Genomic DNA, 27,942 nt, shown 5'->3' with positions numbered 1-27,942 from the left:
TGGTTGAAAAGCTACTACAGGAAGCATCTGAACTGCTTTCCATAAATAATTGCCCGGACCTTGAGCGTTTGTCTGAGAAGAGTGAGAAACTGAAAGCCTCGCATCGGCGGATCTTCAGTCTGATGATAACTCGTCTGTCTGATCTACAGGAGAGCAATGCTTTTTACAGGAGTGCTAATAAAGTACGTAATCCAGTAGCACACGCTGTGACTAAACTGCTTTGAATAGCTTGAGATCTCAGTATAGTTCACTTCTGTAATTTCTTCTGGTTATAAACAGCAGGATGTTGTTTTTGTTGGTCGCACTGCCTCCTAGTGGAGTTGTAGCCTATGCTGGTGTTTATGAGAGTGGCTTTAAAGAAGAGAGATCATTGAGTGATTTATGTTGTGTTTTCCATACAGTAGGCCTATTACATTACATTAATGTTTAATAAGACTGGGTATAATGGATAGCTATTTACTACTTTGATGCTATTTGTTTATGCATTTACTTTCAAATGACAGCGGGTCCACAACTGCATCATCAAAAAATTTCTAAAAGAATAGAGAAGTTGTGGTTTCAATTTACTCCAAAGTCGGTGGGCAGATGAATCTTTTAAATTCAGGCATGCCCAATTCTGCAAAAACATTAATTATACTGCACTGCAAAAAATGATTTTCAAGAAAAAAAATTCTTAGTATTTCTGTCTTGTTTTCAGTAAAAATATCTACAAATTCCTAAATTAAGATGCTTTTTCTTGATGAGCAAAATGACCCAGGAAAATAAGTCTAGTTTTTGAACCAAAAATATCAAATTTAAGTGATTTTGTGCATAGAACAAGCAAAAACATCTGCCAATGGGGTAAGCAAAAAAATCTTGAACATTTTTCTTAAACACTAAATTCAAGAAAAAATCAAGAAAAATGTGCTTGTTTTATGCACAAAATCACTTAAATTTCATGTTTTTTGTCTAAAAACTAGACTGATTTTCTTGGGTCATTTTGCTTATCAAGAAAATACATCATAATTTATGAATTTTTAGATATTTTTACAGAAAATAATAGAAAAATCCTAAGAAAGTATTTTTTTTGCAGTGAGAATACTGTAGTATGCATTTAAGAAATGTTTAGTATACTACAATGTACTATAGTTAATACTAAAGTATATTACAGTATTTCTGCAGTTTACCGATTCACGGTAGTTCATATTAAATTAATTCTGTAGTATACCTATAAGTATAGTAATATTATATTATACTACAATTTACTATAGTAAATATTAAGGTATATTACATTATTTAATACAGTTTATCAAGTCACTGTAGTCCATATTATGAAATACTGTAAGTATACCTTATTGAAGTATAATTATTATAATATACTACAATTTACTGTAGTAACTGTAGTATGTAGAATGCGTTATTGGAGTATAGTAATTATTGAAATATCCTACAGTATACTATAGTAAAAAAATCGCAATTAATCACATACAAAATAAAAGTTTTTTGCATAACATATATGTACACTGTAAAAAATACTTTGCTGCCTTAAAATTTTTTGTTGAATCAAAGTCATTTTAACTTACTATTATTTATCTTGACTAGAGATGAGTTGTTATAACTTATAAAATTAAGTTGACTTTTCTCAACTATATTTTATAAGTTGTGACAACTCATCTCTGTTGACATGACTTGTAAATTTGAGTTGATTTAACAAAAAATTTAAGGCAGCAAAGTATTTTTTACAGTGTATGCACTGTGTGTAATTATTTTGTATATATAAATACACACACATGCATATATGTATTTAAGAAACATTTACATGTACACTGTACAAAAAAAACTTTGCTGCCTTAAAAATTTTTGTTAAATCAATTCAGATTTACAAGTCATGTCAACCGAGATGAATTGTTATAACTTATAAAATATAGTTGAGAAAAGTCAACTTAATTTTATAAGTTATAACAACTCACCTGTAGTTGTAACAACTCATCTCTAGTCAAGATAAATAAAAGAAAAGTTGAAATGACTTGTAAATCCAAGTTGATTCAACAAAAAATTTTAAGGCAAGAAAGTATTTTTTACAGTGTATATACATATTTATTTAGATTTTAATATATATTTTTTATATATAGATGATAATTAAACACAATACACACACAAATATACAACCCAATATCACGCAAATACGTGACTATTTCACGTATGGACCAACGTGAAAATGTCACGTTTTGCCGGTTTTGAACGTGAGCATGTCACGTTTTCTGTTTGTGTCACTTTCACGTTTTGGTTACTCAACTTTTTTGTCCTAATTTCTTACCATTGTTGCTTCGGTTTAGGGTTAGATTTACATAAAATGACATCCTTACCTAAACAAACTCTAACCCCAACGTCAGGCGACAATTGGTTAAAGTTTAGAAAATATAAAAGAATAAGTCTTGTATCTTTTTTTTATAAACCAATACTTAAAGTGACAAATACTTAAAGTGACATATAACACAAGCACCAAATCTAACCCTAAACCGAAGCGAAAATGGTTTGAAAATAGGACAAAAAAGTTGAGTAACCAAAACGTGAAAGTGACACAAACAGAAAACGTGACATGCTCACGTTCAAAACCGGCAAAACGTGACATTTTCACATTGGTCCATATGTGAAATAGTCACGTATTTGCGTGATATAGGGTTGAAATATATTATGCAAACACAAACTTTTATTTTGTATGCGATTATTAGCGATTAATCTTTTGGCAGCCCTAATTTTTTTATGTGGGGAAGTGTGAAAGTCATCATGCTGGCATTTGAGTGAATGAATACATCCTATTTTTATGTCACATCTAAACAGTGAATCAGACATTTTAGATAAATAGGATTTTATGGCAACATACATACTGTATATTTTTGATTTGCAGGCATTTGAAGTGTTGGGAGGCATAGAGGTTGCCATTAAGGAGTTGAAGACTAAATCTCTGCCATTACCCGAGCTAGCCAAGAAACACGAAGAGTTTTCACGCAGTATAAAAGAAGCGGCCACAGAGCCTTTTCAGAGAGGTCAGGTGTTACTTCAGAAACTCAACCCACAAAGGTAAGAAGACAAAAACAGATCCAGCAATATGTTTAAAAATAATCCTTAGATATCTGTGGAGTGATAAAAGGATTGTGATGTTCTGTTCAGTATCAGACAATTCCAGAGCAGGCACATGTTTGTGTGTTTGTTTGTTAGTGTTGGAGGACTGCAGAGGATGCTGGGATACATCAAAGAAAGAGTGGATGTGCTGAACCAAGAGTGCCACGCCCACAGGAAGCTAACAGACACAAGACAGCAGGTGATGTCATCATTTGAAGATCTTGTCGATAAGGTAAAGAAATTTCACCTTTGAATAGTGATGCTTTCTATATTTTGGCCTGTCTGTGTAAATGTGCCTGATTACGATTTATTTACATTACAGTTTAACACTTTACAATAACATTGTATTTGTTAAAATTAGTAAAGGCATCAGCTAACATGAACAACCAATGAACAATATATTTTTTAGCTTTTTTTTATAATTTCTAATGTTAGTTTAAGGGATAGTTCACCCCAAAATGAAAATTCTATCATGATTTACTCACCCTTTAACTAACATGAACTAACAGTGAATAATACTTTAAAATGATTATTAACTATTTCCCCGCCATTGACTAGTTATGTCGTCAATTAAGAGAAAACATTTCACTAACAATGACACTTTCCTGACAAGTTTTTTTTTATGGTAATCTGTAATTCCACTAGATGGCCCTCTTACCCAATTTATAAAAAAGCGAATTTAATCAATTTTAAACTCTGTGTATGTTTTGAGGATCGTTCTGAATCTGATCTCTAACAAAATTCCTTTATAAAATGCAATTATTTCAGCTTTTTGCTCAACATTTGTTATTTATGAAGATATTTAAGAGGTTATAAAAAGAGTAACATGATCTCACGGAAAGTCGCGTTATAGTCACAAAAAATGTGATTAATTTTTTTTGTCCTTGGCACGAAATTCTGCTACGCCTTGAGCACAAATGTCTTTTTCGTGTTTTTTATATATATATATTTTTTGGGCCATTTCGCCTTTATTTTGACAGTAATTGAGGAGAGGATAGGAAAGTACAGGGAGGAGAGGGGTATGGGATCGGCAAATGACCACGAGCCGGAATCGAACTCGGGTCACCGAAAGTCTTTTCGGGTATTTTTCGTGTCATTTAATGTACTGTTTTCTAATTTTTTCTCCTATCTTCTTATCATTGTCGCTTGGGGTTGGAGTTAGATTTGGGGTTTGGCTTAGGATGTAATTTTATGTATTTGTTTCTACATGTTTTTCTTCGGCTTTTAAAACTATTCTCGCGTGGAGTTGGGGTTAGAGTTGGGGTTTGGGTTAGGATGTCTAAAAATGTAACAGAAAGTCATTCTAACCCCAACCCCAAGTGATAATGGTAAGAAAATAGGAAAAAAACAATAAGAAAACAATACATAAAATGACACGCAAAAAAGTCGTGTCACAGCCAAAAGACATTCGTGCTCAAGGCACATAAAAAAAGTGAAATTCGTGCCATGGACACGAATAAATTAATAAAAATGTTTGTGACTATAACACGACTTTCCATGAGTCAGTCAGTCTGAAAAAGAGAACAAATGAAGATATGAAAGGATTTTCCCGTTTTGTTTTTTGTTTGAAAGCAGAGGGTCTGTTCTTTCATTTGATATATGTGTGCTTATATATTTATAGAAATTTTTTTTGTCATTTTGTAAAACTTTTGTGAACATCACAAATATGCTGTCTGGCAATTTAAAAAAAGTCTGTCGAGGAATGAGTTAATGTTAACAAATACAACAATATTGTAAAATGTACTGGTGCTGCTTTAAAACAGGGACCTAAACTATAGAGACACAGCGCAGTTATGCAAATTTGAAAACCACGCCCACCGGGGGGGAAAACAATCCAAACGTCTCCATTGACTTTGTATTGCGAGAGGCCGCTTCCTTGTCATTTCTGGCTTAAAACAAAAAACAGAATAATGCCTAAAAGCTGCTGTGTGACAATATGTACAGCTAACAAGCCAAAGAACCCAGAAATAAGTTTTTATAAGCTGTCGACGCAGTGGACGCAGTTCTACCAATATGAAAAGTTGCCTGTTTCCACTTTTGTGTCTTTAAACGCTCGTTTTTTGAGGTCAACAGCTTATAAAAACTTATTTCTGGGTTTTTTGGCTTGTTAGCTGTACATCTTGTCACACAGCAGCTTTTAGGTATTATTCTGTTTTAATCTGTAAATAAGTTTTTATAAGCTGTCGACCCCAAAAAACGAGCGTTTAAAGACACAAAAGTGGAAACAGGCAACTTTTCATAGTACTCATATTAGTAGAACTGCGTCCACTAGGGGGAAACGTAGGCGGCGATCCACTTTTTTCTCCTTAAAGGCTGAGTTTTACTAGCCTGGTGAAACCAGACTCTCGTACATTAATTTCATTTGTACAGAGAGTCTGGCCACGCTCCATTGCAAAGCGTTACTTCCGTTAAGGAGGGTCTCTGTTGAAGTTTAAAACTATTGGATCTGCCCAGAGTCACTCTGAATCTGTCATAACCAATCGCTAACGTTTGGTCGTGAAGTATGTCACTCAGTCTGGCGCACGACCTCAACGTCTGCGTTCTTAGCCACTCCCCGCTGTTCGCTGATTGGACCTGCAGATTTTTGCCAGAGAAAACGAAACTCTACACAGCAGTCCCAGACGTTGTTCTGAAGCGAAATGAAAATTAAGCGGAAGAATGTAGGAGGGCGGAGCCAGGCTAGAGTTTTATGGCTTGACAGCTTATAAAAACGTATTTCTGTTTTTTTTTGGCTTGTTAGCTGTACATATTATCACGCAGCAGCTTTTAGGCATTATTCTGTTTTTTGTTATAAGCCAGCAATGACAAGGAGGCAGCCTCTCGCAATACAAAGTCAATGGAGACGGTTTGATTGCCCCCCCACCGGTGGGCGTGGTTTTCAGGTTATGACGCGCTGCGCTCTGTCTCTATGGTGTAGATGTATTGAGTCTCGCTATTTTATCCCATATAGTTTGGCTAATAATTTATCTTAAACCTTTGACTCTGCCAGGTCTCCACTTGGATCAAAAAAAGCCACAGTGTTCTCTCGGCTAATACAGAACCTGGTTCAACTTTACCTGAGGCTGAGGACACCCTTAACAAACATGTTGAGCTTCTCTCACAGTCTCAGGTGACTGCATGCTTATTGTTACCTATACACAAATCTAGAATCAGTATAAACTACAATATAAACTTTTCACTGATTTATAAAAAAACAAAAGTGACATAAACTTTAATGTGCAAAATCTCATCTTGAGTCTGGTCTATGAATTATACTGTATTTTTGTTCTGAAGGATGTGATAAAAGAATCCGAGCCTATTGCTAATTTTATAAAAGAGCTACGAGGGCTGGAATCCACCGAGACAGCCGAGTTGTCCAACAAAGCCTCGCTTTTGGCAGAGGAGATGAAAACGCTGGTCAGGAACATTTCATTACACGTTGAGAGTCTCAGACCGTATGTGGATTTCTTGCGCTGTGCTGATGAGGTACGGTAATACCGATTGATATTTGTATCGAAACCAATTTATGTTCTGCTACTCCAATGAGGATATTTCATGCGATGATCCAGGTTGAGGAGCGCATTAGGACTTTGCAGGAATGCTACAAGAACAAGCCAGAGGAAGAGGAGGAAAATGAAGGTGCAGGAGCATCCATGAAGGACATGCTGGATGTAAAGTGGCAGACGCTGCTGCAGAGGTTTTTTACCATGCAGGACCTGGGTAACAACTTCATCAACTCTTCTAACATGGTAGGAAACTTTGAAGGCCGTTATATTGCTGATGGAGGAATCTTGGAGTTGACTCGAGTTGTCATTTTTACTACCTGCAGGTTAGTGGCAACTTGAATCTGAACGTTAAAGAAGCAGGACATGTTGTAGAGAAATCTATGGAGGCTCTGAGCAAGAAAAAATCTGAGTTGTCTGACTTGTGGACATCTTGGCAACTTCATTATAGCCAGATCAAATCTGTGAAAAAGCAGTGGAAACGATTCAAGGATCAGGTCAAAAAGGTAACATCCTCAGTCAATAAAAAAACATGACATTGAATATTTATGCATTTGGCAGATGTTTTTATCAAAATGATTTTATCAGTATGTGTTTGGCCTGGAAATCATACCCAAAACCAATGGCTTACCAACTGAGCTACATGAACACACACAGGGCATCAAAATTGACCCTGTTCACTTTGTTTAAGGGATACCCAAAAATGAAAATTTTGTCATCATTTACTTACCCTCATGTTGTTTTAGACCTACAAATGAAGAGTTTTGTTCCAAAACGCAATAAATACATTTTGACTATTTGGGAAAAAATTTGTTTTCTATAACAAGAAAGTGACAAGATGAAAACAATCATTTTCTGTTACTTTAACATTAGCATCTTTAGGTTATATAACATTTAAAAATTCAAATCCGTAATTTGTTTTTTAAAGATTTATTATAAAAACGGATTATTTTTCCGCAAAATGCAATAAATCCATGACAAGTTTTTCAAAATGCTATAAATCTATTGAATTAATATATAAATGTGCATTCATCTTTGCCATGTTATATTCATTTAGGCGACTAGTGTTATACATTGATAAAAAAAATGTATGTCATTAATCAAAACACTTACTTTGTCATATTAAGAACACTGTCATTGCTGCTGTCATCCTTGGGACGTCATCGCTGAACTTTTTTTACAGCGATCAGCTGTAAAATGTTTTGGTCCTGCTCGATTTTCGTTGACTTCGAATAAAATAATGGAACGTTTTTCATAAGATTCTCTGGGGTCAATGTGTTAGCATGACAGAAGCTTGATGCTGTCGGGAGAACAAGCAACAGCCGGCATTTATTCTTCGCCCGAGTGCCTCTCATGTAAATTATTAGATTTTGATGGCTTACGTTTCTTTCCCGCCACAGAAACCCACCACAGGTTTATCAATGCCATCAAAAGTATTATTTTGTTTGTTTGTTCATCACGAAGTACAAAGTAGATGAGGAAAACTAGGATTCTGCGCCGCCATTATTGTTTACAATGTGTGGAATAGTGCGCTGTGATTGGTTGAGCAGATGTATTGCATTCTGCAAGGAAGGAGGACTGGCTTTAATCGCGATTTGGGGATAAGGGGAGAAAAGATGACAGCAATATTTGAAGTTGTCCTAAGACGAGAACTTGCATTGTTTAAAACACAAAGACAACTTTTATGAAAGGTTTTGATACACAATAAAAGTTGGCTGGTGTATTTGTTGTTATGTGTGGATCCTTAAAAAAACTGTCTTAAATATTTAATTGATATGTAATACTAATACCTTCTTTTTTGGTTGATGACACAAAGTTTATGAGATAAATTTTAATAAAAAGTTTATTTTTCATCACTTATAAGAGCATTTAAAGAAAGTATTGATTTAATTCAAAATAAAATTTTATTGAGAGTCAACCTTTTTGTTCATTCCCTGCAGGTTCTTCATGATTTAAAGTCAATGGATGAGATCTTTGCTCCAGCATCAAAAGTTGATTTGGGGGGTGATGCTCACACTGTGTCTAAACTACAGGAGAACTTCAACTCGGCAAAGCCTCAGTTCCTGGTATAAGCAACTTTTTGTTGGCTCGGTGATCTTATACTTTCAGAAAATAAATGGTCAATAAATATTCCCTTGCTGTCACTGGGGCAACTTTGCACCTAAAGATTTCATATTAACACCTCAGAGGCTTGGGGCACACTCATATGTTGTCTTGAACCATGCCCGAAAGTGATGCGCGGGTCAGGTTTTTTTCCAAACTGCGGGTCCCCCTTTTATGAAATTATTTGACCCACTCCAGCTCGCCCTGCACCACTGTATCTATTTTTTAAATCCGCAACCATTAAATAGACAGGCTTTTTTTAGTCTGAAAGTGCTTGGAAACAGCCGTTAGATTACATTACCATGTAAACCTGCAACAACATACGCTTCAGGTTTTTTTCTGTTTGTTTTGTTGTTGTGGCTGGCAGCTTCTTGGCACTTTCGTGACATGAAGCCACAAGTTTGGGGACGTCACGCAAGTTATGTTGCTACGTAGGCCTACGCATTGTAACCTTATCAAAAACCTAATAAAATATGAAAATATATATTTCAAACCATTTTATATAGGCTGTAGGAAAATGCAAGCAACATACATGTTTTTTTATTTTATTTTGTTTTTAATGACTCAACCAGCAAATAAAGTGACAATTAGTTTTGGACAGTGAGTGTGCTCTTATTTGGTACCAAATGTACAATATACATAAATGGTACATATTAGGACCTTTTTAAAGGGCACTGCCCCAGTGACAGCTTGGGGCCATTTTCTGACACTTTATCATCTGTATGATTTAAGCTATTTTACAACTAATCTCAGTTTTTAAAACCTTTTTAGCAACTAAATGCAGAAGTGGAATTCCTGGTTAAGACTTCGGAGCTGCTTGCATTGAAAGGAATACCGGTCAAAGAGAAGAACGAGAAAGTTTCTGAGCTCCTGCAATTGCATCAGCGTGTCAGAGATAAGATGAGAGAGTATGAAACCGTTCTAAGCATGGCTGTCAAATTTCATCAGCTTTATCAAGAGGTGAAATTACATTTCCACCAGAACACTGTAACAAAAGACTATCATAAAGGTGCTTCATAGAATGAACCATTTGTGGTTGCATGGTTCCATAAAGAACATCCAAATAACCTTTCTGTTTCACAAAAGTTTCTTTGTAGAGGGAATACAAGTTCTTAAGACTACTAAAAGAAATGAAAGAAATAGTACTGGGGTACTTTCTGGATCAAAAATGCTTCTCCTATGACATTGCTGTGAAGAACCCTTTTAGCACCTTTATTTTTAAAGTGTACATGACCTCATATTGCCATTTTCCAGGATTTCAGAATAAAATAAGTTATCAACACTATGAAATAATGCAAAAGAAAGTTGTGTAAATTACATAAAATCTTAAAAATAGAGGTGCTTAAAACGTTCCCTAGTGATGCCATAGATGAACCATTTTTGGTTCCTCAAAGAACCATTAAGTCAAATGTTCTTTAAAAACCCATTTCTAAAAGAACCTTTAAAGAACTTTTTTCACTAAAAATAACATTTTGTGAAACAGAAAGGCCTTACAGATATAAAGCAAGCACCTTTCTTTTTAAAGGGGACATATCACAAAAATCTGACTTTTTCCATTAAGTGCTATAATTGGGTCCCCGGTGCTTCTATCAACTTAGAAAATGTGGAAAAAGAACAACCCCTGAACTTAGTTTTGGTAAACCATTCTCTGGAAGCATGTGAAAAAATAGCTCATTGAAATTTGGCTCCCCTTGTGATGTCAGAAGGGGATAATTCCGCCCCTTAATCTGCACTATCCACATCACTGTCATTTAGTACAGATTTACATTTGAAAGGAGAGACCCAAAAAAGGCACATTTTTGCTCACTCCTACAAAGTGGCAATTTTAACATGCTATAATAAATTATCTATATGGTATTTTGAGATTAAACTTCACATATGCACTCTGGGGACACCGAAGATTTATTTGAAATCTTAAAAAAAGTCTTGTCAAATATCAAATATAGTGACCAAAACTGCTATACAGTACATACACAATTTTCAAAGTTTGTGAGAAAAAATCACAGATCCTTCTAAAATTATAATTATTATTTCAGCTGGATACTGTATTAAAAGCCGAACCAGTGGCTGTGTTTAATGACACCAGTCAGGCCAGAACTCAACTGATTCAACATCAGGAGCGACAGAAGCACGTTCAGCATCTGTACACGCTCGCTCTCTCACTGGGTGCTGACATCACCAACACTGTACAGCAGTCGGTGCGTATTGCAGACATTGATTTATAATATTGTATATAGTTATTATGCTGTATGCATTCGATGAGGTTCTTACTTCAACTGCAGCATAAGCATACCTTATAATATTAACTGTAAGCATTGAATAAAATACTTGTATAGCAAGTTCTATAAATAATCATTTCTTCTTCTTTTCCATGTTCCCTTTCCAAGCGGCTGCTGGTGTTGTCAGTAGATCGGTTATGTGAGAAGCTAGAAAAGTTGGAAAGAGGAAGCACTAACTGGATCACAGAAGCAAATAGGTGTGAAGAGAGTTTAATGAGCAACGTCCACTGCTGCATCTATAAGGAAGAGATCGGTGAGGTGAGTAATGTCTGTAAAAGAGATTAGAGATTAGAAGTTTGATTTCAGTCATTGATTTTAATCTTTGACATAACCTCAGTCAGTACACTGCAAAAAATGATTTTCAAGAAAAAAAATATTAGTATTTTTGTCTTGTTTTCAGTAAAAACATCTAAAAATTCTTAAATTTAGATGCTTTTTCTTGGTGAGCAAAACGACCCAAAAAAAATAAGTCTAGTTTTTAGACCAAAAATATCAAATTTAAGTGATTTTGTGCATAAAACAAGCAAACAAATCAATGGGGTAAGCAAAAAGCATTTTTCATATACACTAAATTCAAGAAAAATTCAAGAACAATTTGCTTACCCCATTGGCAGATTTGTTTGCTTGTTTTATGCACAAAATCACTTAAATTTGATATTTTTTGTCTAAAAAATAGACTTATTTTCTTGGGTCATTTTGCTCATCACGAAAAAAAGCATCTTAATTTAAGAATTTTTTGATATTTTTACTGAAAACAAGACAAAAATACTAAGAATTTTTTTTCTTGAAAATAATTTTTTGCAGTGTAACCCAGCTTAAACCAGCTGATCCATCAGCTTGACCAGGCTGAAAGACCATCTTAAACAGCTTTGACAGGCTGGAAGGACTATCTTAAACCAGCTGGTTCCATCTTAGACCAGCCAAGCTCCTAGCCTGGTTTTAGCTGGTGTAGCAAGCTGGTTTAGAGGGGTTTTGGACACTTTTTAGCTAGTCTTAGCTGGTCAGGCTGGAAGACCAGTTGGCCCACCATCTTAAACCAGCAAAGCTGGCAAAGATGGTCTTTTAGCCTGGTCAAGCTGGTGAATCAGCCGTTTTTTGCTGGTGGGCCAGCCAAAACCCATCTAAAACCAGGACACATTTTCAGTGTTTTTTCCGTAATTTGTGTGTGAAAAGGAAGTAAAATAAACAACAGGGTGTTAGTTTCAATTGCAAAAAGCTCTTTTATGTCAAAAGATCAACTAAAGGTTTTCCATGATATGGCATCATCAGCTATATAACAAAGGATTGTAGTTTAACCCAGATGTCTGTTGTTTATAAAGATTCCTGCACTCATTTTCCTGTCCACAGATCTGGGCTCAGCAACACGTGTGCTTTGCTTTGTGGCTCACTCTCATTGTTTCTCGGGCTGAATTATTTATAGCTTGACAGCCCTTGTTAAATTTAGTCTGTTGACGAGGTTTGTCTCTGCCTGCGGTGAGGAATTCTGCCATTTGTTCTTATCACTTCTGATAAGATGAAGGATTTCAGCCTTATCACATACTTACTGCCCACCCCACCACCAATCCACAAAATCCAAAAGTCAATCCTCAGGATAATACTGCAATGCCATCCAAGGGCATAGAAAATCAGGTTACTTATGTACAATAGTTTCATGGATGTTTTCTGATATACATTTGATTTATGGATTAGATTGGTGTGTGTAAAGGAACAATAGCTAGTTCATTTGTGGATTGACAATTGCACATAGTCCACCAAAATTGTATTGTTTAACTTTATAGTACGAAAGACACCATTTTCTAAATATTTATAATGTTTAACATAATATCTAAACACGAACCCCTCCAGGGGTTTGTTATAATTGAAACAAAATGATAGTCCTTGTCTCCCTCTAGTGGACTTTAATCTCAAGTTTCTTTAAAAAAAAAAACTTTAAAAAAATGTGCAGCAATTGCAACCAGTAAATGGTCCAAAATTGATCCCTAGCTGTCACTGGGGCAGTGTCCTTTCAAAAATACACCTTTGCACCTAAAGATATTAGTACATCAGAAGTATACCAAAGAGTGCACATTAGTACCTCAGTGGTACATATCGGTACTAAATGTATACATGAGTACCTAAATAGTACACATTAGGATATTTTTAAAGGGTACTGCCAAAGTGACAGCTTGGGACCATTTTTCTGACCGTGTAATAATCCGAAACATTATGCAGATAGATTGCTCCATAGCAGTCTTATCATTAAGCATTTGGCAAATGCTTTTATTTTAATATATAACACAAAATAGTGACTGCATACTCACTTGCAAAAGAATTTTATTGTCACCAACGTTTCGGCATATAGCTTGACGAAGGCTATATGCCGAAACGTTGGTGACAATAAAATTCTTTTGCAAGTGAGGGTGCAGTCACTATTTTGTGTTACATATTTAGATTTATTCTTTTTGACTCGCACCTCGGACGGAGTATGTTTGTTCCTATTTTTTAATGCTTTTATCTTGGCATTGAAATTATACATTTATCAGTTATATCACACTTTATCAAAACTTGACATATTTACAAATAAATGTGGATAGCATTGAACACATGAAGATGCTATTCTATAGGTTTACCAGTTTTAGATTTCTATTTATTTCTCATGGATTAAAATCTAAAGCTTGTTAAACAGATATCCAAGTAACCTATGTCACAAAATGCCATGCTATTTTAATACACAACTGCTGTGAGACTTTAAATACAGCAAGGAATTGATTTCTAAAAGTAGCTGTACTTACACTCAGCACTGTCTGGCACAAGAGAGTCTGTCAATGTTGTATAGTTTATATGAGAATTTGTAGTTAACTCTTTATATACTTAAATTATGAATGGTGCATTTGTATAATATGTAACCCTGTCTGTAAAATCCATCCAGGCTAGAGTCTCATAATCAAATGATGAGATTAGGAGCATCGTTCAATTACTGATTTCTCATTTCAATCTTTGACATGATCTTACTCACAGAATATGTGGGATGAGTTTATGTAGAAAACAGTAAATTGCAAAAATGACTTTAGTAAATGAGAGTTTTCATAGGCAGGGTCACATATAACCAATTCTCTGCTTATTTATGTCCTTGTAGCATTTGGAAGATAATTGAAGAGGTCAGATGCCAATGCATCTAAACGCCACCTCAGTCAAAAATTAGATAATGATATTATCCGAAATGCTCTTGTCACGTATTATACGTTCATCAAATACTTTCGCTTAAAATCCACTTAATCTGGGCCTCCTCAGGTCATTCAGAAATACCGGTTAAAATGGTTTAGCATCTGAGCTCTTTATTTGTTTGTCAAAGTATCATCATATTCTTGATGGAAACAAATGGTTTACAGTTAAATTGTGTAGGGCATGACTCGACATGACTTCTCGTGTAATGCCCATGTCAATCACCATATGTCATACAATTTAAGCTCCGCCCATGCAGTCATAAATATGCATGAGTAAACAATCTGACATTTTAGCTTGCACAGTTGCTGCTGTTCGTCTGCAAGAGTGACTCTGTTTCTCTCACCAACAAATCTCAAATTCACTGCTGCTGTCTACCGCTTAAAAAAGCTTTTATATATGCAACCAAATAGATATCGGTTCCATTGTAGCTACGTTGGCTACTTTAAATTCGTTTTTAAAAGGTTTTAAATTAAATAACAAAAGCAGGCTTTGGTCACTTTTGTGCTGTTCAACTATGAAGTGAAATATATTTTATAACACACTGTAACTGAGCTTTATTATGCTCAGAATTTACTACTTTAGTCTGGAGTACATCTCGGGGCGGTTTCCCGGACAGGGATTAGACTATTCCTAGACTAGAATAAATGTAAGGGCTGTCCAAACTGAAAACATTGTATTGTATGTAGTAAGGCATATTTGTTAAAACTAGTTATATTTTCTAATTAAACAAGGTCTATCCCTGGCTTAAACTAATCCCTGTCCGGAAAACTGCCCCAAAATCCCTGAACACAAGACTCTAAATCACAGCTGCGATAAGCCTTATAGTAAATGTTAACCGAGTACAATTTCACCAAGTTGTTTAGATGCTCACTGTCACTATTAAGCCTTGTGAAACTAATACCCACTGTTAATATGTATGCTTATTAAACGTGTCTTGGGAATGTTTTGCTATAAACTCACTTAAAAATTTATTGTGGAGTTTGTTCTTCAGCTTTTTTCCAACATATAGTCATATATTTAGGCTTGCTAGTGCATTAGTGACTACTGTAAAAATGTAAAAATACTGTAAAGTTTGTTGCTCATCCTCCTCTTGCATTAATATGTCCTGTATAAATGCCAAATGTTATCTATATACTGTTAGAAAGAAATTGTCAAAATATGTACCCTAGCTGTCACTGGGTAACACGGTCTCACACCCATGGCGTCAATATTTGACGACACTTGACCATGCGTCAATGTAGCGCCCTTTAAAAAGGTCCTAATATGTACCAAATTGAGATACTAGCATCTTTGACATACTAATAAAAAGCTCTCTTTGAGGTACTAATATAAACTATTAAAGTTTTTAAAGTCAGCTGAGGTACATATTTTGACCATTTCTTCTGACCGTTTAGCAATGTGGTTTATGTGTCATTGAATAAATAAAAGTTGCAATTTTATTTATTCAATGTTTAAACCTTATGGACATTGTAGAGATGATGATCATTAATCTTTGAAGTCCATCCACAACTGACTGCTAGGATGCAGAGAGCGGTCAGACACTGGATATTTATCAACCCAGGCTGCTTTTTTCTAGCAAAATCTGAGATGTATGTTTACTGATCTTCCGTTGGGTCTGTACTTTTTTTTCTGGACTTCAGTAGAAACTTTCCTCTACAGCCCTCTATTGGAAAAGTCCTGTAAGACCATTAGGAGAGCTCTATAACTGATACCGAAGGCTGGGCTGCAGCTGTCCTTGGGGTGAAACTTGAGCCGGTCATTACGAGACCTTACACCATTGCAAAAGCCCAACAGGGTGGACAGAAATGGATCTGCATTATAAATCATCCACGGGTCCAATCATGAATCCTTTTTAAAATAATCCCTCTGGACTCAGCTGTACCCCCTCTGTCCTCTAATAGAGACCCTCGTCACATTAATGCACACTTAATCTAAAGTGAGATATTTGGTAGATAATGACAAGGCGAAGAGTTAATGACAACTGTTTTTTATTTATTTATTTAAACATTCAAAGTAGCTCATTCAAAATTGAATTAACCAAAATAAATCTGTCAACACTTTGCATGTGTGAGAATTTAGAAAAATCTTCATGCACTTTTCCATTATGATCATTTATAGTTACTACATCTCGTCTAAAAAGCATAAAAGTACCATAATAGAAGAATACTTGTTAATACGTGTTACTGTTTTATATTTGAAGTTTCCTAAAGTCACAAGCTTTGTGTACAATCAAACCAACATTTAAGTCACCTAATGATTCATTTTATTTGGCTTTTAATGTAACACATATTGTATGCCCTTTAGGACATTCTCTGCATCATTGTTTTAATGACATTTATTTTCCTGGCTTTATTTTAGCTGAGGGAGTCATTTAAGGATCTCAAAAAGAAAATCAACAATTTGAAATTCAACTACATTAAGAAAAATGAGAAGTCAAGAAATCTAAAGGCTGTGAAAAATCAAATCCAGCAAATTGAGATATACATAGAAAAGCTGCAGGTAAGAATGTCATTTTTATTTTATTTGTACTAATTTTATTAATATCTCACTCAGCAATGACCAAATCACAGAGATACAGGGTTTTGTCATGCATTCGCTGTGGATGGCCCTGAACCTGCAGAAGATCTTTTTACATTTTCTGCACGGTAAAAAAATATGCAGCATTTTTGTCAAACAATTTTATGTTACTTTAACTTAAAAAAAGTAATGATTTTATAACTGATGTCAGCTTTTCACTTTGAATTGAATTGACTTCCAAGTTGTTTAAACTTCATGCTGCATTTTTTTTATAATGTGTAAACCTATTTTCGTAATACTTTATTACACTGTATTAGTAAACATTAGTAAATGCAACTAACATGAGCAAACAATAAAAAAATCTAGTTTGTCAACCTTTTTTAATTCTTGTTCTTGTTAGTTAATATCAATACAGTTATTCATGTTAGTTCATGGTGCATTTATAAATATCAACAGTTACAACGCTGGATTTTATTAATGTATTAAATGCCGAAATAAACATGAACTAAGATTAATAAATGTTGTAGAAGTTGTTCATTGTTAGTTCATGTTAGCTACTGCATGAACGTTTGTTAACAAATACAACCTTACTGTAAAGTGTTACCACTATATTAATAGTATGACTTTCATGGACATACATTAAAGGGGACATTTCACAAGACGTTTTTAAGACGTCAAATAAATCTTTGGTGACCCAGAGTATGTGAAGTTCTAGCTAAAATGGCAGATAATTTATTATAAGATGTTAAAATTGTAACTTTGTAGGTGTGCCCAAAAAGTGCAGTTTTTGGGTGTGTCCTTTTAAATGCAAATTAGTTGATCTCTGCACTAATGGGCAGTGCCGTGGTTGATAGTGCAGATTAAGGGGCCGGTATTATGCCCTTCTGACATCACAAGGGGAGGCAAATTTCAATGACCTGTTTTTTCACATGCTTGCAAAGAATGGTTTTTCCAAACTAAGTTACTGGGTTGATTTTTACACCAATTTCTAGGTTGATGGAGGCACTGGGGACCCAATTATAGCACTTAAACATGAAAAAGTCTGATTTTCATGATATGTCCCCTTTAAAGAAATAAAGGTTCTAAAAAGAATTTAGTGGTGATGCTGAAAGAACCATTTTTGGTTCCTTAAAAAAAAGGTTCCTAAAATAACTATTTCTTTTCTAACCCTTTCAATAGTATGAAGAACCTTTTCACCACATAAGCTAGAACCATGTAACCATCAGCCCGACAAAGAACCTTTTAGGAGCCTTTATTTTTAAGAGTGTATGAATAAAATAATACGTAGTGTCGTCTGTGTTGCAGGTTTTAAAGAAGATGCTCCAAGCCTTTAGTCAGAAGGTATCCAGCAGCTGTGAGAAGCATTTAATTGGCAACAGTCTCAGAGAGATAGAAGATAACTCAATGAGCTGCAGAGACAGGTGGGCGACTTTGACAGGACGGTGGAGGAATATAAACAGAACCTGGAAATGAATGTCAAGCTCCAGCAGGCTTTAGAAGAGGTGGGGATGCACAAGAAACATCTAATGAACTATCACACTGTAACATATTCATCTTGTTATTTCCTAAAAAAAAAAAAAAAAGATTTTATATTTCTATTCACTTTAAGATTTTTAATAATGAGGATAACGCTTAATAATACAGAGTAGAAATATGATAATAAAATTTCTATATAAGTACACATGTGTAAATTTAGCCTCTCCTCTCTCTTTTCATTTTAAATGCAGTATAATTTCTGGTGTGATGAAGCGAGCTCCACAATTGTACGCGTGGGTAAATATTCATCCCAGTGTAAGACTAAGGAAGCGGTGAGCAGTCTCTACAAACAGTTTGAAAAGTTTATTTTGCCCACAATACCACAGCAAGAGGAGAGGATAAAGACAGATCACAGAGCTGGCCGGTCCGGTTACACGGTGAGAAGCATTATTAATATATTTTTAAATTAATCTTTTGTTGTTGTTTTTACACGACCACACCTCACCCTTGAATCGTGTGATGTAGGTGCTGAGAAGGAAAAAATATATGGAGAAAACAATTAACAAGCATCATGAGATGGTGGAATCGGTAAAAGAGCTGTCGAATGGACTATTGGACCTCGAGGCCAAACTACAGGTGAACATGTTGAAACCGTTTGCAAACATGCTGACTTCAATAATGTTTCCGTTTATCCTACACTTTCAGAATAGATGGTCAAAAAATGGCCACTAGCTGGAGCAGTACCCTTTCAAAAAGTACACCTAAAAAGTTCATATTAGTACCTCAGATGTGTATATTTGTACCAAAGAGTATATATTAGTACATAAAAAGGTACCAAAAGTATACACACTGCAAAAAATTATTTTCAAGAAAAAAAATTCTTAGTATTTTTGTCTTGTTTTCAGGGATGCACAGATATAGAAATTTTGGCCGATACCGATAACCGATAACTCTTTACATTTGGGGGCCGATAACCGATATCTATAGGCCGATAAATATTCATATTATTTTCAAAATGAAAAACTCGCAGACCGCGGACATCTTGTCTTTGCGCTAGACTAGCATACTCTTCTTAAGCCCGCAACACGTGTCATCTTCGTGCTATGTCACAGAAAGCACCAATCAAAACTCCACATGGCCAGCAATGAGCAAGTGAAGTGGTTCAACAAACCAAAATAATCCATCATTTATCGGCTTTCATTTATCGGCCTAATTTTGCTATCAGACCGATAACCGATAATATTAAAAATAAGCAGTTATCGTCCGATAACGATATGTTGGCCGATATATCGTGCATCCCTAAGTAAAATATCTAAAAATTCTTAAATTAAGATGCTTTTTCTTGATGAGCAAAACGACCCAAGAAAATAAGTCTAGTTTTTAGACAAAAAATATAAAACTTAAGTGATTTTGTTTATAAAACAAGCAAAAAAATCTGCCAATGGGGTAAACAAATATTTTTTTTAATTTTCTTGAATTTAGTGTTTAAGAAAAATGTTCAAGAAAACAAAACAAAATACTTAGCAAGAAAGTATTTTTTTTTTGCAGTGTATCTGTAATCTGTACCTACATTGTACATATTTGGGACCTTAGGTACTGCCTTAGTGAAAGCTATGGACAATTTTTGACAATTTTTTCTAACAGATTAAAAACATTTTAATATCAGTGGTTTTGCTTAAATTATGTCTATTATTTTCATTAAAAAATGTAAATTTATATATTTACTTGATTTATTAAAAAAAAGTTGTTGATGGATGAGCCAAGTAGTGATAGCTCATTTGATCCCATGATACACAAAGTTGGGTGAGAAAATACCCAGGATGTTCAGACCATACTGTGTTCAGACCCAATCTAGAACACTGCAAAAAATGATTTTCAAGAAAAACATTTCTTAGTATTTTTGTCTTGTTTTCAGTAAAATATCTAAAAATTCTTAAATTAGGATGCTTTTTCTTGATGAGCAAAATGACCCAAAAAATAATTCTAGTTTTTAGACCAAAAATATAAAATGTAAGTGATATTGTGCATAAAACAAGCAAAAAAATCTGCCAATGGGGTAAGCAAAAAAATCTTGAAAATTTTTCTTAAACACTAAATTCAAGAAATGAAGAGTTTGGTTCCAAAACGCAATGAATCCATTTTGACAAATTTCGGTAAAAACGTGTTTTCTATACCAAAAAAGTGACAAGATGAAAACCACTATTTTCTGTTACAAACTTTCACATAGCATCTTTAGGTTATAAAAACATAAAAAATTCAAATCCATAACTTGATTTTCAAAGATTTATTATAAAAACGAATTCTTTTTTCCACAAAATGCAATAAATCCATTACAGTTTTTTATTTCAAAATGCTATAAATCTATTAAATCAATGTATAAATGTGCATTCATCTTTACCATTTTATATTTATTTAGTTGACTAGTGGTATACAATGATTAAAAAATAAACATTAATGGCATTAACCAAAACCCTTACTTTGTTATATTAAGAACACATTGCTGCGGTTATACTGACGTCGTCTCTTACATTTTCACAGCGATCAGCTGTAAAATGTTTTGGTCCCGCTCGATTTTCGTTGACTTTGAGTAAAATAATGTAAAGTTTTTATAAGATCCTCTGGGGTCAATGTTTTAGCATGAGAAGCTTGATGCTGTCTGGAGAACAAGCAACCGAGTCGAGTGCCTCTCGCGGAAATTATTAGATGTTGATGGCTTACGTTTCTTTCCCGTCACAGAAAACCATCACAGGTTTAGCAATGCAATTAAAGTATTATTTTGTACAAAGTAGATGAGGAAAACTAGGACTCCGTGTACTCAGCGCGCCGCCATTGTTTGTTTACAATGCGTGACTGGTGGCTGTAATATCAGGAATGGATTTATTGCGTTCTGTAAAAAAGGAGGAGTGGCGTTTGTCGCATTTTGGGAAAAAAGGGAGAAAAGATGACAGAATATCACGGCGGGTATTGGATTTTGCGTAAAATTAAGAATTTACTTTTAACTACTGACCTGATATAATACTGATTTTGGCAGTAACTCATTTTTTTCAAAAATGGCGTTTATCGCGTTTTGGAACCAAACTCTTCAAATATTCAAGAAAATTGACATTTTTTTGCTTGTTTTGTACACAAAATCACTTATATTTTATATTTTTGGTCTGAAAACTAGACTTATTTTCTTAGGTCGTTTTCCCCATCAAGATAAAGCATCTTAATTAAAGAATTATTAGATATTTTTACTGAAAACAAGACAAAAATCATGAACATCATTTTTTGCAGTGAAAAAAGGCAGCTGCTTTAAAAAAATTAAATTATATTTTTGATTTAACATTTTTGGTCACTGCATGACTTTATTCATGATGTAAACATTTGATGTGATACTCCTAATCTAAAATGTGCAAAACCATTACTACTGTTAATGTACAAGTCATTTTTTGTCAAGTATTTTGTTAACATAATTATTTCTTATGCATGGTTTTCATAGTTAGAAACCCTGAAACAACCTCCAACACCTGAGGACAACAACAAACGGGACACTATTGATACAGTAAGCCTAAATAATGCTTTAGCTTGCAATAGCATGCAACATTTCATTGCATTAACTCTACATATATTTTTACAGCCTGAGCAAAAAGAAAGTGGACACACCCCTGAGATGACCGGACCACACTGCACTAAAGAAATACCCATCAACAAGAAACCTCAGCTGCGCAAAACCAGAAGCCATGATTTGCCTGACAAACTTCATTCAGAGCATCAAAAGGTGTCGGAGAACAGATTTTACACAGAAGAGGCGTTCTCCAAAACGAGCAAGGTGGAGACCATCACAAGTAAATCTACTGAAAAAAGAGAGGAGATGCACACCTCCTTTATTCATATGCACACCATTAGCGTGAGCCATTCCCCCGTGGAGCGAGATAAGAGGAGGTGCATGCTACAGCAAACCAAGAGGGACTCACAAGAAACCCCACCTCCCCCTCCACCCCCACGGGATTCAGGCCTATCACGACCAGGCATCCAAAAGGAGTTTCAGGGTACAGATAAACACAGGATTAACTCTGATGACAAGTATCAGGGCTTTAGTAAACCTCTTCTGTCAGATTTAAAGGTGAGGATCCTTTGACAACATTCATTCTATGAATGTTTTTTTTTAATGGAATCACATCCAGTTCATTGTGCCATTTTAAATTATTTTTTGGGTGTTGCATTAAAAGAAACATTTTCTGGGTTATAACCCAATGGCTGGGTTTGTCACTTTTGACACACTGCTAATTTGAAAATAATTTTTTCTGTGTATTGTTTTGACGCACATATTTGTGTAAATATGATTTATCTATATGATTGATCTATTGTAAACAAGAAAAATATTTTCTACAATATATTTTCAAATATTTTTCTAATATTTAATTATTATTTGGTAAAATAACAAGTTACACCTTAAAAATAAGGTTCCCCTCACTGACAATAGTCCACTACATATTGTCACAAACTATCAATAACAAAACATGTTATGCATTTACTAATCCTAGTAAATGGTAGTTTCAACATACTAATAAATTTTTAGTCGAATATGTTAACATTTACAATTAATTTGATAGTCGCTAAAATGTTTCCACTAAATAAATACATGTAAATGTAAGATTAGTTGATGCACAATAAACTAATATGAGCAAATAATGAACTGTTTTAACTAACATGAAGATTAATAAATATAATATTATAAATAAAAATGCATTAACAAATGTTAACTCATTCCCCACCAGCCTTTTTTAAAAATTGCCAGCCAGCATTTTTTGTGATTTTTACAAAAGTTTCACAAAATTCCTTCCTGGAAAATTCTCTTTTATAAATATATAAACATACAAATATATCAAATGAAACAACAGTCCCTCTGCTTTCAAAAAAAAAAATGTTTCATACTATCTTTATTTGTTCTCTTTTTATACCCTCTTAAATATTGGTAGGTTTCTTCAAAAATACAAAATTCTAAGCAAAAAGCCAAAATAATTGCAATTTTGTAAAATAATTTTGTTAGAGATTAGATTCAGAATGAAGATCAAAACATACACGGAGTTTAAATTTGATTAAATTAGTTTTTGCATCAGTTTTTTTATAAATTGGGTAATTTAGCGCCATCTATTGGATAATAGCAGAAATACAGATTACCGTAAAAACTCATCAGGAAAGTGTCATTGACAGGGAAATGTTTTCTCTTAATTGACAAGATAACTCGTCAATGGCGGGGAAAGAGTTAACAAAAACAACCTTATTGTAAACAAATTATAGAAATGTATTAGAAATATAAAAAAATTGATTTGCTATAACACAAACGCTATTCAAACCAAAGTCCTGCACGGGTTCATTTTTGGAGACCCGCTCCTGCCCGTACCCACAAAGTTCAGCACCAGATCTGACCCGTCACCCGTGATAATATCAAAATTAAATCCACACTTGCCCAGACCCATTAATATTTGGCCCGTTACCAACCCGTACTGGCACATGCATAAATCAAACACGCTAAAATCATCACAATTAAAGTGTTTTATTTTTCTCTCAACATCATAACGATTTTATGAATGAGCTAATGAAACAGGCTTAAGTGCGCTTTGTTTTGCGCCATTAAAGTAGCCTACCATCTGCACCTAAATAGGCTATGGAACCTGATAACTATACACATATAAACCTATTAATAAAAAATAAAAAAAACCTGCAGTGTTCCTACAAGCCTTGAAATGCTTTCTAAGAGAAGACGTTCCCAGCTTCCGGCTATCAACAGCAAAACTTTATGCAACTCCTGCAACGCTCGCTCAAACTAGGCTACGAGAAGCATCAACAAAGGTTACACTAGCCTCTTTCACACAGTAATTCTGGTAAATTACCATGAATTTACCAGAATAAATTTACCAGTAAATACAAAAATGTGCTGTTCACACATGCAGTGACGTTCCGTCTTTTTACCAGTAAGACATCATTCACACATCAGTATCAAAATACCGGTAAACTCGGAGAGAAAGCGGAAGTTACCTGTGGCGCGCGGCCGACGAGCTCCGTCCGTGTCGTATTTGTAAACGGCGGGTTATGACTTAATATCTACGGTCCGTATTTTGTTGTTTTCACATCTGTGGCAAACGGTCGCGAAGTTGCTCGTGACCAAACAACATTGGGTTAGGCGGCGTCAAACGGAACCTGCGCGTTTGCACATTAGGCTTCACAGATGGTGTGCTAAGGACTTCGGCAATTTGGCAATTAGATGGTAAGCTGTTTTAAACAACTTTGGTGAAGAAATGTGGATGTTAACTTCAGGTGTGCTCGACTTTTAAGCAACATGTGTGTGGAAACGTCTGTAAACAGTCTGGGGGAAACCGCGTCACCTGTATAAAAAACTTTCTGATTGGCCTGCCCGATCTGTCAGCGCGGTCTGACGTCATCTAAATGCCGGTAATGCTATATTTTTCGTTCACACACAGCGCTTACCGGTAAATTACCGTTAATCTTACAACCTGTCTTACTGGTAAATTGGGAGCACTGATTTACCGGAAAGGTTCTGTTCACACATGACATGTTAACTGCAATTTACCAGTAAAGACTGTATGTGTGAAAGGGACTAATGTCACAGTGGTGGTGACGTGATGGGTCAAATGTCATATGTTGCGTGCATAATGGTAATTTAGACATACAAATATTGCACATATTTTCATTCGCGCTACTACCCGCCCGCACAGAGTTAATTATCCGCCCGCTTCCCAACCGTGAATTTAGGAATGTCACAATCCATCCGCCTTAGACACTTTAATGCGGGTACCCGCGGATACCCGGCCCGTTGCATGACTTTGATTCAAACTAATCATTGTGTTTTGTTTCTCCTTGTTCGTGTATGAACAGAATGTGGGTCATCACTCTCTAGAAGAGGATTTTTTGCCACATGGGACACCAGAACCAACAGGTCCAGCAGGAAGCGTGCCTGACGGTTACTTCCATCCTGAACTTCTCACAGAGGAATCGCTCTCCAATGATGAATACGAATGCACCTCACCGGATGACATCTCCCTGCCTCCGTTATCAGAGACCCCAGAATCCAACATTATTCAGTCTGAAAATGACCTAGATGATGGCTATTGCGTAAGCTCTCATAGCCTTCGCATTAACCAGCACAGTCACCAGTCCCATACTCAACATGGGGACACCCTTCACCAGAAGCGAGACTGGATGTCCAGCCAGGCCGAGAGCAACCCGTCTCCCACTACTGGTTCGGGTGCTCGGTTCAGAGCAGAATCGTCATCTTTTGTTCAAAGCCCTCTTTCGGTTCCCGCTCCTAGTCTCGTATCAAACACCCTCACCAGCATATTAAAGACCAAATTTGGCAACCCACCAGCCAGCCATACTGAATCCCATGAAACTGTTTACTCTGTGCATGAGAGTCATTCAGAAATGCAACAGTGTGTGCATGATTCGGGTAAACAGCCCAATAACACGCATGCTAACCCTACAACATTAACCACAGAGTCGGACTCAGATGTTTGCAAGCCCGCAGCCATTCGAGAGGAGATCAGGCGGGCGCCATCCAAAAAGGTTATTGGTAACCTGGCAGCTGGCTCGGGCCCTAACTTCACCAAACCTTTGTCTAATGCCACAGTAATGGAGGGCTCTCCGGTGACCCTGGAAGTGGAAGTCACTGGATTCCCTGAGCCTACATTAACCTGGTGGGTAGCTTATAACAAGCTTGACTAGTCTATCGACTACTACTATATATTAATACATGCCCTTGTGTTCCTATAGCTCAAAATGGTTGAGCATTGCGTACTGAATTGAATGTACGTTGAATGCACTGTAAGTTGCTTGGGATAAAAGAGTCTGCCTAATGCGCAAATGTAACGTGATGTAAAATTTGAATACCTGAAAAATATATAATCCTATAATCAGATTTTTTGCATTTATACTTTATACATTATTCAATAATTCACATATTCTGTCTGACTGCATAAAGGAGGTTTGTTGAGAAAGCTTCACTTGCTCACATTTTACATTTAGCTTTATTCATTCAGCAGACGCTTTAATCCGAAGCGACTTGGGGGGTGGTTCACATTTTGCGTCTAAAACCGCGGGGAAAATGCTGCCACACCACTTTACACCTTTCTACAAGTTGGGCAGTGGTGCTCCGGTAGCGTTTGCCATTGTTAAGCAAAATTGAGGCGCACTCCCATAGATTGAGTTATGTGTCTCTATGCATTGTTTCTTCTATTTGTGTCAAAATAATTTAGTGTTGATCAGCTGTTCCCCCATCTCTACAGAATAATCAAATGTTTTGATTGGTTGGTTCTTGTCACATGACCTGTGGCGGCGACGTGCCTGGATTAAATAGCGCACCGCATGATGCTCTCTATTTCAGCGTGCTTGCGCGTCTACATTGAAAATAACGCATTTGCATGCACAAAAGACATGAAATGTGGACAGCCCTGTGGATAAATCTCCAGATTCATTTGATCTTGAACATCCAATATAATATGCATAAATGCCTAAAATACATTTACACTAACATTTCAATTCATACGTTCCAGGATTAATTCCACTTTGTACTTTCACCTCTATAAACTCTTCTGTTTTAACCTTTCACCTAATATTTCTCTTTCATTAAGTGTGTATTAATATGTATTATTTGCTGTGGTGTGACTGTGTGACAAAACAATTCACTCTTTGCTTTAGGTTCAAGAATGGACACACACTGGCCAATGATGAGCACATACAACTGTCCAATAAAGATGGCAAGCATGCTTTGTTCATTCAGAGCGCTGCAGTGACAGATTCTGGGCAGTATGCGGTTACCGCCTCTAACTCAGCCAGTACCGTCTCCTCCAGTTCAATGCTACAGGTGAAAGGTAACGACAGCCCTGACTTTGACCTTCTCAAACTGGATTGGCACACCTGCTTTGGCACTTTGTGTTTCTTCTTGTGGCTGCTCTACCTGCTTTTGTTTTAACGGACACGGCCGTTAACGTAAACAAGGAAAGCACCTGGATGTGGATTTCTCACCGTTAAGGGTTTCCTCACGTCACCTAACCACTTGTGCACATTATTAACTGTCTTTGGTATGAAACGTACAAGCGCTTTTTCACCATCTGAATTTGGCGAGCGAAAGGTCCAGATGCATTTTGACATGAGGAAGGTACTGTTACATAATGTTCCTGGCCTTGACTACTTAGGCACAGTTTGATCACTGTTTTCAGCTGGGTTGGAAAAAAGGCCTGTAGTAATGTAATGACTCAAGGTTCACCACACTGTCAAAAGAAATGGTCAAAAATTTTCAGTTGTTGCTTCTTAGTAGTTTGCTAATTTCACAAATATTTGGATGTGAAAGTGAAGAAGAAATTGTACATCAACTCTTGCATTACATAGGTAACAAGTACTGCAATGTATTGGGGTACATTCTTATCCTGGTTTCATAACATCACAGAGAAAAAAATTTATCGTAAGCATGGCAACTGGCCTGATTCAGAATGGCATGGTTTTGCAACAAAAACTATTTGAACCAATGGATAAAAAAGCGCTATATAGTACATAAACCCAAGCACAGAAGCAATAGGAGATGGGTAGTTGATATGAAGTAGCCTATTTTTGTTGTTTTGTACTGTAGTGAAATGCTATGAATTATTTTCAACACCATTTTACTCTGACTGAAATTTTTGTCCTTTTAAACATTCATTTGGCTGGTCCATTTACAAATGAACTAGTAAAAGTAAAAGAATATATAAAAATAGTGACCTGTCACAGGGCCTAAGACAAACAGT

The 27,942-nt window shown here is 35.6% G+C and overlaps 1 pseudogene; it reads left to right on the top strand.

Annotated features, from left to right (window-relative positions):
• The first annotated feature begins 2 nt into the window (after positions 1 to 2).
• Positions 3 to 27,942, top strand: LOC141363326 (coiled-coil domain-containing protein 141-like; annotated as a pseudogene).

Source organism: Misgurnus anguillicaudatus, unplaced genomic scaffold, assembly GCF_027580225.2.
Source record: "Misgurnus anguillicaudatus unplaced genomic scaffold, ASM2758022v2 HiC_scaffold_34, whole genome shotgun sequence".
NCBI classification, from domain to species: domain Eukaryota; kingdom Metazoa; phylum Chordata; class Actinopteri; order Cypriniformes; family Cobitidae; genus Misgurnus; species Misgurnus anguillicaudatus.
The sequence above is the reverse complement of the archived record's forward strand: the minus strand, read 5'-3'. Positions and strand labels throughout refer to the sequence as shown.